The following is a 13243-nucleotide window of genomic DNA, read 5'->3' as shown; positions in this document are numbered from 1 at the left end:
AAAGCGCTTCTATCTAGATACGTTCTTGGATATCGTTGACACGTTTTAGGATAGCGCATCAGAAGCTAGATACAGATGCCACATCGATTTTCACGTAGATACGCTTCTTTAACGTCTCAATGAATTACTAGTGTCGTTTTACAAATTACAAAAATGTAAAACTACTGCCTGACTTCGAACTCAAAACCTGTAGTATTGCAGGCCCGTGGCATACCAACTGAGATACAACATTGTTTCCGCCTTGCTTGATTTATTTTTTGTAAAATATCTTTTTGTCTAGCAAGCTAACAATAAAATCTAATCCTCGAGTCTTCCTCCTCTATCGGATCTATTCCTGGCTGACATTCTCGTCCCCTCATGAGCACGGAGGGCCGCCCCTGGATCGACTCCTCACATGAGGCCGTGGCTGTGGCAGAGCACTGGATGTGAAATCGCACTCGATCGTCGCTGGGCACGCAGCAGCCTGCTAGTGTAAGTGCGCCGTGCACATCAACTCCTCTGCATTGGCCTTGCACGGATCAAGGTGATTTTTTATTATTAAATTATTCAATTCAGTTCTCGTTTGTAGTCTCATCCTTCGCATATGAAGATATATTATACTAGCTCTAGTAGTCTATCTTCTTTGTCATGTATGGTTCCATTATTTAATAAGTAATTGGTAATTTTGTACTCTTTTGTCTTTTGTATACATGCTATGAATTGGTCTGCACGTATAGTCTTTCACGATCAAACTAGTAAGTCTAGAAAATATAAGTAGTGTGTATATCATTTCTAATTGGTCTGGTTTCCACTGCAGGGGAAGAGCTTGGGCGATTGGGCAGGGCAGCTGGACACGGACGGTGATCAGCTGAAAGGGACCACTAGGACACCAAGCAAGGGCAGTTGATTGGTGAGGATTAACTAAACTTGTTCTAGTCTGTAGCATGGTATTATTTTTAGTTAATTGATGTGTATGTCATCCCTGAATATCATAGCTAATTATATATTGTGTATATCATTTCTAATTTGTGACAAGACAGACAAATTGGTTAAAGTTGCTCAATTAATTTCTTAAGTTCAGAGACGAACCATCTTACTTGTTCCTTCACAATTCAGTCTAGTGATACTATAAACGATTTTGTACTTTTGGACTGGAGTTTTTTTACTATTGATATGAGAATTTCCCAACTCTATAGTTTTAGCTCCACGATTATGGCCCATTGTTCATTTGTTTATGGATTGTAGATTTTTTTAGTTTGTTAAAATTTTTCTTGCAGCTAGCAATTAGCAAGCAGGTCATTTTACTTGGTTTTATGCAAAATTTTGTAGCTTGTAAGAAGCTATTTTATCCTGATCCTATGCCAATTATACAAGCAAGTCAACCATTCTGTTTCTATAGTGCTATATATGTGTGGTAGAAGAATCGGAAATTTAAAATTGACTGAGATTTATAATGCTAACTTGTGCTAGTATGATATTTTGTGCCTTAGATAAGTTCATTTCAATTATATTTATTTTGGCATACAATGAAAGTAAATACCGCAACAAATTTCTTAACTATTTTAATTTCATCAGTACAGATTATCATAGGTGATGGATCGAAGCTGGATGACTAAACCAAGAAGGGAACCTGCTTACAAAGATGGAGTGGACCAGTTCCTCTCATTTGCTTTCCGTGACCTTCCACATGATAGAAAGATAGCATGCCCTTGCATCAATTGTGAAAATAGAGTTACCCAAAATCGTGATGAAGTTGAGACTCACCTAAAATGTGATGGTATTCTTCAGGGTTATACAGTATGGAATCACCATGGAGAGGAGTATGACCCACCATCATTTGTATTTGCTCATGTGCCAGATAACGATGGGAGTATTCCTACTTTGGGTGTCCCAGTAGAAAATAGCCATGGAAGATTGGATGACATGCAAGGACTACTACAGGCTGCATTTCTTCCACCAGCAAGCTATGAATCACTGTCAAGTATGTCTGGAGCCGAATTAGATGATATTCAGTCTAATTTTACAAATATGGAACATAATATAGCTGAGGATGTAATGAGTCCTGCACAAGATAATACTACCAAGACAGAACATGATATGTATGAAAGCTTCTTCAAGGATGCACACACAAGGTTGTACCCAGGCTGTGAGACATATACAAAGCTGTCATTTTTAGTCCATTTATATCACCAAAAGTGCTTACATGGTTGGACACAAGAATCCTTTACATCCCTGCTTGGTATATTATCTGCTGCACTTCCACCCGAGGCAAATCTACCTAAGACATATTATGAAGCAAAAAAAATTATCCGTGCTTTTGGTCTTGACTATGTGAAAAATCCATGCTTGTCCAAAAGACTGTATGCTTTTTCAAGGAGATAGAGCTATGCAAGAGACTTGTCATATATGTAAAAGCTCTCGATGGAAAGATGGTGAGAAGAATGGATCTCCAGCTCAGCCGAAAAGGAAAAAGAAGCCAGCAAAAGTGTTACATTATTTTCCTTTGATACCAAGAATCCAAAGGTTATTTGCAACTAACAAAACTTCGGATGATATGCGATGGCATGATGAAGGCCGTACAAAAGATGGCAAATTGCGACATCCAGCGGATGGGGAAGCTTGGAAGGATTTTGATAGAAGATATCCTGATTTTGAAAAAGATTCTCGAAATGTACGCCTTGGTCTTGCAAGTGATGGATTTAACCCATTTAGAAATTTGAGTTCAAAGCATAGTACTTGGCCAGTGATGCTCATTCCTTACAACCTACCACCTTGGATTTGCATGAAGCAAACATCTTTAATTTTGTCCATGATCATTCCAGGACTAGATTCTCCTGGGAATGATATTGATGTATACTTGCAGCCATTGATCGATGAGCTCTTAGAGTTGGGGGGGGGGGGAGTGGAAACAATTGATGCCTCTTCTGGGAAGAAATTCAGTCTCCGAGGTGCATTGTTATAGACTTTAAATGATTTTCCAGCATTAGCATACCTCTATGGATGGAGCACAGGTGGTACATATGCATGTCCCTCTTGTGGTGCATCAACAAAATCTTTTTACCTGAATAAAAGTAAAAAGACATGTTATATGGGTCATCGTCGATGGTTGCCACCAAATCACACATATCGAAGGCAAAAGGGGCAGTTTGATGGGACCCAAGAGACTGAAGAAGCACCTAAAACGATGAGTGGCACTTCAGTTCTGACAATGTTACAAGGCAGAGAGTTTGTGCTAGGGAAGAAGGACTGCACTAATAAGAAGAAAGGTAAAAAGAAAGGCAAAAAAAGCAATAAGCATGACGGTTTAGAATTTGTGTTGGGGAGGAAGGTCTGCTGTGCAAAGAACAAAGGCAAAAACAGCAAAAAACATGACGGGAACAATCAGTAGGGCAAGCGTAAAAGAGGACAAAGTAAGAAAAAGTTAAATGGGAACCATGATAAGAAAGAAAAGAAGCCAGAAGATTGGTTGAAGAAGAGGTCAATATTTTTCATGCTACCATACTGGGAGCACAACAAACTAAGACACAATCTAGATGTAATGCACATAGAGAGAAATGTGTGTGAAAATTTGATTGCAACTTTGTTGGATATTCATTGTAAAACAAAGGATGGTCTTCAAGCACGACTAGATTTGGTAGAACATGTAATTCGGCAAGAACTTCATCCTGTGGTAGATGACCAAGGAAAGCAAACAGTACCTGATGCACCATTTACTATGTCTAGAGAGAAAAAGGAGATGCTTTGTTCAGTAATACAGAATATTAGAACACCAGATGGCTATGCCTCAAACATTTCTAGGTGTGTCAGCATGAAAGACTGCAAATTGAGTGGACTAAAGAGTCACGACAATCATGTTTTGCTACATGATATTCTTCCAGTAGCACTTCGATCATGTTATCCCAGCATAGATGTGATGAGAATAGTCATCGAATTAGCTGATTTCTTCAAGAAATTATGCTCGAAGGTGTTAGATGGGCATGAGCTCAGCAAACTCCAAGAAAGTATCGTGCTGACACTTTGTAAAATGGAGAAAACATTTGTTCCATCATTTTTCACTGTAATGGTGCATCTTATGGTGCACTTGGTCGAAGAAGCAAAACTTGGGGGCCCTGTGCACTATCGATGGATGTACCCTCTCGAGCGGTATTTCTTTATCTTTTGCTTTGTCATCTTCAATAATCCTCAGAAATAACATATTTTCTTAATTGTGTTTAGATTCTTTGTTCGGCTAAAGTCACTTGTGAAGAATAGAGCTCACCCAGAAGGTTCAATTGCTCAAGGATATAAAACTGAAGAATGCATGACTTTTTGTTCAAGGTTCATACAAGGAACTACATGTTTCACAAGACCATCTAGAAACCCTGAACCTTCCGACATGATAAAAGACATGTACCTATTCAATAGTGCAGGTGAATCAATTGGAAAAGGTAGCACTGTTGCCCAATTTGACAATCAGCTTCTTGTTCAGGCGCATAGATATGTCTTGCGACATTGTGATGAACTTGAATGTTTTCACAGGTGAGTTGTATAGCATTCTGTTTTTTATTAGGTTCACATAACTTGATGAAATGTTAGTATATAATTTATTATCTTATTGTAGAGAATTTTTGGATGAGGAGAAAATCAAACACGGCCCCTCAACAAGTTTAACACCTTCTACCATAGAGAAGTTGATTAATGTGCACTTTCCTGATTGGTTGGAACAAAAGGTAAATCTTAAAATAAAGTTAATATCATGATTTTAGTAGGAGAATCAATGTAATTATTTCATTATGTACAGGTTATACTTGATGTTGATTCAGGGATCACTGAAAAGATTAGAGCATTGGCTGGAAAACCGAGCAAATGTGGTGTGCGGTACAGTGGTTATATTGTCAATGGTTTCAGGTTCCACACAATGAGTCGTGAGGCTGGGCGCTTGACACAAAACAGTGGCATAGTGAATATTGCAGAAGATGGAGTTAACTATTATGGCAGACTATCAGATATAATAGAACTAGAACAGGAGGCGCGGCGTTGCCGCGCCAGCTAAGTTGGGCCAGTGTTCAATATTTGTAAGGCCAGTGTTTCTTGAAGAGTGTTAAATAATTGTAAGACCACTGTTTTTTGAAGAAATAGTAGTCTAACAGTATAGCTGACATGCACATATGTAATAGTAAGGAATCTTTTTTAAAAATAATGGTAAGGAACATTTAAGATGGAAATTAGAATTCATAATTCTGTCTGTCCACAGTTCGAGCACAATTGTGTCATAATGCCTAACCTCACTAAAAGCTTGGCAGGCATCTGCCCAGAGGCTGCATTTTAAGTAGAAGTCAATGAGAACGCTTGCTGGTATCAAGTCATTGACAGCCTCTCCCTTTAAAGCACACCCATGTGTCTGTTGCCCAGGCTTCAGCATGCCTAAAAAACTACACATACTCAGAACACTGAGATAAGTTGACGAATTAGGAAACATGTCTCTATACAAAAAGAACAAAAGCACCATCTCCATGGTAAGCAGGCACACAACAACTGATAAGAAAATTCCACAGTGCAACGCTGGGGTTCTCCACCTTGTCAAAAAGGCATAACGCCTCACGCAACTGTCGAGAAGATGTGTATCCATGGAGCAGAGCAGGCAGTGAGAATTCGTCAACATGTTCTAATCTATCATGGACGCAGCGAGTGGAGTCTAAAACCACTAGTGTTGTGATTTGCAGCTAATGTTAACGCAGACATGGTCTCGGTCTCAGCTAAGTGTAGATGCCCTGCATAAGTAGATATATATATTATTATTGCTGTAAGAATGTAAAGACAGCAAGAGAAGAGGCAGTACTGTAGAACCATACCATTTCACAGAATTAATAGGATCCCATAGCGGGATGGCCGAGTGATAGGGTACGTATGCACAGATACCTGAAGAAACATGGAACTTTTTAGTTATGCTTCCAGGTAAGCATGTTAAAGAGTAAAAAAAGTTACATACCTGTAGGAAGGCACGAAAGAAAGCATAGATGAACAGCTGTAATTTAGAATGCGCAATACAACAACAGTATTGCTGACTCTCTCTCTCTCTCTCTCTCTCTCTCTCTCTCTCTCTCTCTCTTTGTCTCTGCCATGGTTCCATACCTGCAGGAAGACACCAAAGAAAGCATAGATGAACAACTGTAATTTAGATTTAATTTTAAGGTAAAAGTAATAGATTTGCAAAGAGCTGTATCCTAAAAATATTCAAATGTACCTTTTGGTATATCACAAACAGATGAAGGTGTTATAATGTGATCTTCCTTGGTGTTTCGTTTGGAATTCCATACCCTTTGTAGTAGTTCTCATTCAATTTGAGAAGGCAAACTGATATTTATCTGTATTTGAAACAAGTGAAAGTGAAGGTAATCAGTGGATGCATATTCATTTCAAATTGATTGTAGTATTTCTTTGTATACTATATTCTGTGTTTTCGATCCACAAGATCCATCATCATTTTCAATCAGTATTTTTAGGCCCTTTTTGCTTGTAACACGTGACAATGCAACATATAACTGTCCATGTGTAAATACTTGTTTCTTTAAATATACTCCTACATTTGACAATGTTTGTCCCTGACTTTTGTTGATAGTCATTGAGTAACAAACTTTGATAGGAAATTGACGGCGATTTAAAGTAAATGGCCAATGAGATGCTTTTGTTGTTAGATTTATTCTTGGAATATATGTTTTTTCTCCGGTATGTGTACCTGTGATTATTTCAGCCTCGATAACATTGTCTCCTAAGCTAGTTACTATTAGTCTTGTTCCATTGCATAGTCCTAAGCTTTGATTAAGATTCGTCAGTAGCATTATTGGAACACCAACTTTCAGCCGCAATTTATGTGGTGGATAATTATTAGCATTGAGTTATTAAGGTATTCAACAGGGTATAAGATATTTGCATCATTTACTGCATCTAAACATTTTGATATACTATATGCACTTAAATATTCTCTTTCTGGGTTAGGCAGTATATTTATCATGTAATCATTTATTTCGTCGACAATTTCATTTGTAGTTGCCAGTATAGCCCTCTCTTTGAGGTAATTTGGATGCTGAAAATTAGTCTGAAAATCAGGGTAAGTGTAATGAGCCAGTGCTCCGATTTTGTGCCCTGTAGTTCTGATCAGTAGTTCTTCTGGTATTTGTACTAACACCGAGTCTGAGCCATCATCATTATTAGTTGAATCTTTGGTATCTCCATTGCCAACACTTAATATCCAATTATTGAAAGACTCAATTTCCTTGTATTCTGAAGTGTTTTGGTTGATTCTTTTGAGTCGCATGTTCTCCGTAAGATATATAGTAGTTACATGTTTCCATAGATATGATTTAACAATTGATGCACTTATAATCTGTGATTTCGAGCCATTTTCTATAACATGAAGTATTTGTTTTGGATCTCCACCAAGAACAACAACTTTTCCTCCAAATGGTATATCAGAAGCTTCTTTTGTGGACTCAGACATTATATCTCTTAAAGATCTATCAAATGCTTCGAAACATTGTTTATTTGTCATTAGAGCTTCATCCCATATTACAAGGGAAGTGTCAATGAGTAGTTTAGCGAGTTTTGTACCTCGTTTTATGTCACATATGGACATCTCGTCTATATCAATAGGTATTCGGAATCTTGAATGAGCTATGCGACCATTAGGGAGTAACAAAGAAGCTACTCCTGATGATGCAACTGTCAGCACTATTTTCTTTTGTGCTCTTAGATATGATACAATTGTGTTCCATAAAAAAGTTTTTCCGGTTCCTCCATGACCAGATACGACGTAAAATTTTGGTTTATTATCTAGAACACTCTGTACTATTTGATGGAAAGCAACTTGTTGATCTTTATTTAACTGAGAGTATAATTTATTTGCCTCTTCTTCTAGATGTTGCACATTGTAACACAATTCTTCTTGAATTAATTGATTGTGGATGTCTACTTTGGAGCATTGTGATCTATATGGAAGGTTATAGTTATGTATGTTTTGCCCATTTCTACAAAATATTTGTTCCAATTCTTGGAGTAACAGATTTTGGAGCTCAATTTCATTAGGAACATATTTAATCGGATAATATTTTTGTGCTAGCTGATGTTCAATATCATCTACCATTTTACACCAATTTCTATCAAAGAACTCTCTTTCATCTTTTAACTCGCAAAATGTAAGCATTGTTGCAAATAAGTTTCGAAGGTGTGATGGTGTTGCCCACTTAGTAGCTTCTTCAAATGTATTATACCACTCGTTGTCATCATTTAGTAATCCCCGTGCGGCACATGCTTCTTTGAAGGTCTCGTATACTATACCATTATATGTCCGTAGATCAGCATAGCTAGTTGCTCCTTTCACTGTCATTAAGAGAATGCGCAGGTAAAATCGTTCACCTTCTGCTAGGTTGACATAGTATAATCTTCCTATTTTAAATCCGTGTTGACGTTTGATCCATTTCTTATTTGTTTCATCCCATCTCCATTTGAGTGGGAACTCACAATATGTAAGTTCTTTAGCTTCGTCGTATTCTTTGTTTGTAACAAACCATTCTGTAAGCATAGTTTTTTGCTTCTTTGGATCATTGATAATATCACTTAATTTAGCATCTTTCTTTATTTTAGTTAAGTTCATTAGTGGTAGATGAACAGGAAGTCTTTCAACCGGTGGCCAATGGTAGTGTATCTCATATCCAAGTAATCTCCATAGTGCATCCTGTTCACATATATATCTACAGTCCAAATATTCTTTAATTTCATCGATGTCTTTGGTTTGTTCATTTACTGGGGTATCTTGTCCCTTCTTTATTTGTTCAAAAAATATATGTGCTTGCTCCGGACCCTTGTTTACATATTTGCATAAATATTTTAGGACTTTGCTTTTATTTACATATTCCACATTTATATGTGCTTGGTATTTTTTGAGAAGTTGCATATTGTGAGGAACAACCAATTTATTATCTAAGTTGTGATTATCTCTACGTATGTATATACCCGTGTCTCGACTTCGATACAATGTGAAACCTGTATCTGTAAAATTGGTCTCTTCTTGAAATTCCATAGGATAGAATTTCGAGCATCTTCCTTTTTTCATACATGGGCAATTCCAATTTTTTTCTCCACATGGTCCGTGCATCATGTGTTCGGATACAAGTATGTATCCTAAAGGATCTTTTATAGGATCAGGTATTTCAGCAGATATCCAAGTGTTTATTGTATCGGTTGTTATTTCATTTCCTTTTTATCTAACCAAACTAAGATATGAACATGAGGTAATCCTCTTTTTTGGAATTCTATAGAATATAGTATTGCTGATATAGGACCAAAGATCGAGCCAGACCGTATGTCTTCTAGTAATTGTTGTAGTTTCATATGGAATACACGGACTATAATATCAGGTCTATCATTAGGATGTTCGCTTTCCAAGATTGTTGAAGTTATTTCTGGCCATTTAGGATTACATGTGAATGTTATGAAAAGATCTGGTGGTCCATACACGCGACATATTGCTATGCCGTCATGGTAATTTTGTATCACATAACGTTTGCAGCCAACATGGTTAGAAGGTAGAAGTACTCTTTTTCCTATTTGATTTGCTTGTGTCATCCCTTTTCCTATTGCATCAAATATTCCTTGAATATATTCAGCTCTTAGTTTTTCTTGATTTCTTGCAATAAATTGAAGTCTATCTTCATCCTCCATTGCTCGTGCATCTACTATCACTTGTTTCGATAACCGGCCATAGCATAAATAAGGGTTTGGTTGATTATTCCGATAATGCATATGGTATTTAAAAAATTCATGTACGGTTACCTTGTTCCTCTTCTTTTTACCTCTTTGAATTGTTATAGCATCATGATAACATATACCAAACTGATAGCCTCTTTCTCCATATGGAAATAGCAATGGATATTGCAATGGCAAATATGCAGGGTGAAATATGGATATCCGTTGTAGTCCCCTATTTCGATTAGTAACAATAATATCTCGTTCATATTTCTCAAGTGTCACATCACCTACTATTAACATTGCTAATTCTTCTAGATGTGGCATTTCATATTGTACTGGATCTCCTTTATTAGCACCTATGATTCTAATACTAACATCTATATTTCCATGTCGTTCAAGTAGATCGCGTGCATGCCGGAATATTTTTACCAATGGATTATGCTCATCAAGCATTTTTTGTAATCCTCTTATTATATACGGGTTAAGGTCAGCTGCATCAGGATCTTCTTTAGATATAGCCCGTATTCTATTTTGCATTTCATTTTTTGTATCAAAGATATATAGTTCAGCAAACTTGGGAATTTTATTTGGTTCGGGTAAAAGTGATCCTATACGATGGTGTACTTGGCCATTTATTCGAAATACATATGGGCCTTCTCTTTGGTTTATAGTTTTGTCAATATTACCTCCCATTGATGTAAAAGCGAACATGCTATTATATTGACGTATCTTTTGTAGGAAATGTCTTGAGTATCCATCTCCTTTGTGGTCCAATAATCTTTTTAGAAATTCAGGGGGTTCTTTGAATGGTGGTATTTTGATTCTTCCATATTTACAACAATTGGAGTACAATATTTCTCCATGGCCTCGTTCGGTATCATATTTGTTGCATTCCTCGAACCAAAATATTGCATTGCAATATTTGCAGGTGTATTTAGGTATTCCCAAATAGGATCTTTGCTCATATGTCTCTTTCAGGTATTGGATTTGTTCAGATGAGAAGTATACCATACCATGAGGTGAAGACAAGTATGCATGTTTTCGGTCATGTTGCAGGCATCTTCGTTTTGTAACTTCTTGTATAATTTGATTTTGTTTCCTTTCTTCTATCTTTCGTTTTCTTTGTTCTATTTTTGCTCACTTTTGATATTTCTTTATTCACATTTGTATTGTCGATACAACATATTTGTTTATGTCTTTTATTATGGTTGGTACTAAGTTCTTGATCAGATTGATACGGTCTTTTGCCCATTTCTATTTATGAATAATACATGACACAATTAGTACATAGTAGGAAATAAACAAACAATTAGTAAATGTGAATGACACAATGGGTAAAATGTGATGATGGAACAATAATAATGCAAAAGAAAATAAAGTGTGAAAATAATTAGTTATTCTGAATGTCGTACTAATTGAATTTAGATAAAGGATATTTACTTATCTCATTTATTATTAAATGTATTGGCAGTAGTAATGCAATTATAATCATGTTGACAGAATTAATACATATGGTGGGTACATACCTTTTGGAATTTGATTGTTGCTTCTTTTGTACCTCTTTTCACTTTTAGTACTTTTTGTAGCTCTTTATCCTGCATGAATGATAGTGGTAAGAAATATATTTGTAAAAAATTCTCAGATAGTCTTTTCACTACAAGAGGAATATCATATCATGGTTACTTAAACATTCCAACATGACACACATATATATCGGATAGAGAGCTACATCATGATACATAATTCTTTTAAGGAGGCTACATTGACAAATAAGCATGGGAGTAGTTGAAAGTTTCTGCGAAATAAGCCTCAGCTACAGTACAAATCAGCAGCCATAGGCCACGCCTTAAGATCTGAGCAGTCATTGCTCTCAAGGAGGACATACGTCATTCAGTTGATTCGAATAGGCGGTAGTTCCTACCACCCTCTCGCAATCCCAAACAGGCTGTCATTCACATGCTTTAGATATTTGTACTTCTTCATAGGCAATTTGTTGAGCACATGGTGTGCATCTGCTTTTACACTATGACAGGCACTATGAGCAGATGACGAACTTGACATCAGGTAAGTTACAGAGGGGAGAGGTGGAGGCTTGAGGCTTCAGGTTTGGTTGAAGAATTTTTGTTAGAAAAAATAAACTTCAGCTGCAGTATTGTTAAGCTAAACCAGCTTGAGGTCCAACGTCAATGCCATTGAACAGGACTATGGAACTTACGGTGCTAAGGGCTACACATTTTGTTGAAGGCAGAAAGGCAATGTGGCTGTGCAATGTGCCATGGCATTTGTTTGCTCTCACACAAAGTAGAAACATGTCATGTGATTCATCCAACAAGCTAAATCCACATCAAAGATACAGCTGGAATTAATTGATAAAGCCAAATTCAACCCCGACCAACCTGAAGGTTCTCTCGAATGGCAATCTGGTTGCTCTCGCAGGAGCACTAGAGCAAGCACCAGGGCATGGAGTGAGGGTGCTGCCTAGCTTGCCTGGGGGAGGCTGCCGCATCCACTGGTTGGAGTGGGGGACGAGGCGCTAGGCCCCAGCCTCCAGGCACCAGTCCCCGGCGCTGACGCCCAGACAGCGTCCCCAAGAGCGGCGCCGCCGGGGAGGTGGAGGAAGGCGCGATGGGGGGAGGGGACGGATGAGGGAGGCTGGCGGGCGGAGGAGGGGCACCGCGTGGCGAGGGCTTGCCGGAGGCGCAGTGCCGGATGGCGCGGCGTGGAGGCGGCCACGACCGGCGAGGACAGTGCGACGCAGGAGGGGAGGAAGTGGCGCAGTGAGGAGCCCGCCGTGCTCGGCGAGCGCGACGCAGGAGGAGGGTGCGGTACGGCCGCTGGTGCACGGTTGCGAGGTGGCGGCCGGCGTGATAGATTAGAGAGAGATGAGGGGGAAGAAAGCCACGAAGAATCGGAAAGGATTTCAGATACGCAGTTACCTGCTTATATGTGGAGTCAATGGATGGAGTCGATCGTGGGCGAAGATCGCAGAAGGGGCGCAGCGCAGGAGCGTTGGCTGGCTGGGGAGTTGTTTTTCGGAGTGATGCGGATAGAGCCAGAGATGAATCGATGAGGAAGTTAAGGGGGTGTGTGCTGCCGACAGGTATCGCGAAAGGTCGAGAATCTCCGACTCGACTCTACATGCTCTGTGCTTGATTTTGATCGTCGATGCAAGATCCGACGGTGCTAAAATAGCAGTGACGTGGCCCAATCTCCTGCTGGATCTCGTGGTGCTGCTTTCGTTCTTTAGAGATTATCGTACAGAGAATATAAGGTAGTGCTTTTTAAATGTGACTGGTATGATGTCCATCACCGTGTTGGTTTACAAAAAGATGATTTTGGATTCACTCTTGTGATTTTTTCTCGAAAAATACATACTGGAGAAAAGATGGAGCATGATCCATTTGTATTTTCTTCACAAGTGGAGCAAGTTTTCTATGTTGAAGACCTGAAAGCTAAAGGATGGAATGTGGTGGTGAGAGTAAAGCCACGAGATCTTTTTGACATGGGTGATGAACTATCATCAGATGGAACAGATTAAACG

The 13243-nt window shown here is 38.5% G+C and overlaps 3 long non-coding RNA genes across 5 annotated transcripts; 1 reads left to right on the top strand and 2 right to left on the bottom strand.

Annotated features, from left to right (window-relative positions):
* Window positions 1–300: 300 nt before the first annotated feature.
* Window positions 301–2307, top strand: LOC120686717. The gene is made up of 3 exons (XR_005680339.1): window positions 301–523; window positions 797–889; window positions 1560–2307. It is a non-coding gene; the product is annotated as an uncharacterized LOC120686717 (long non-coding RNA).
* Window positions 2308–5277: 2970 nt separating this feature from the next.
* Window positions 5278–6050, bottom strand: LOC120686928. Of its 2 annotated transcripts, none has more exons than XR_005680442.1 (4): window positions 5948–6050; window positions 5811–5877; window positions 5535–5729; window positions 5278–5390 (listed from the first exon to the last, which is right to left on the bottom strand). It is a non-coding gene; the product is annotated as an uncharacterized LOC120686928 (long non-coding RNA). The 2 variants fall into 2 exon arrangements; XR_005680443.1 differs by having other exon boundaries at window positions 5287–5382.
* On the bottom strand, window positions 6045–12774 carry LOC120686929. Of its 2 annotated transcripts, none has more exons than XR_005680444.1 (4): window positions 12639–12774; window positions 11229–11297; window positions 6203–6323; window positions 6045–6090 (listed from the first exon to the last, which is right to left on the bottom strand). It is a non-coding gene; the product is annotated as an uncharacterized LOC120686929 (long non-coding RNA). The 2 variants fall into 2 exon arrangements; XR_005680445.1 differs by lacking the exon at window positions 12639–12774 and adding an exon at window positions 12099–12223.
* Between the last annotated feature and the right edge of the window lie 469 nt (window positions 12775–13243).

Source organism: Panicum virgatum, chromosome 8N, assembly GCF_016808335.1.
Source record: "Panicum virgatum strain AP13 chromosome 8N, P.virgatum_v5, whole genome shotgun sequence".
NCBI classification, from domain to species: domain Eukaryota; kingdom Viridiplantae; phylum Streptophyta; class Magnoliopsida; order Poales; family Poaceae; genus Panicum; species Panicum virgatum.
Note: the sequence above shows the minus strand (reverse complement) of the source record. Positions and strands in the feature narration are given on the sequence as shown.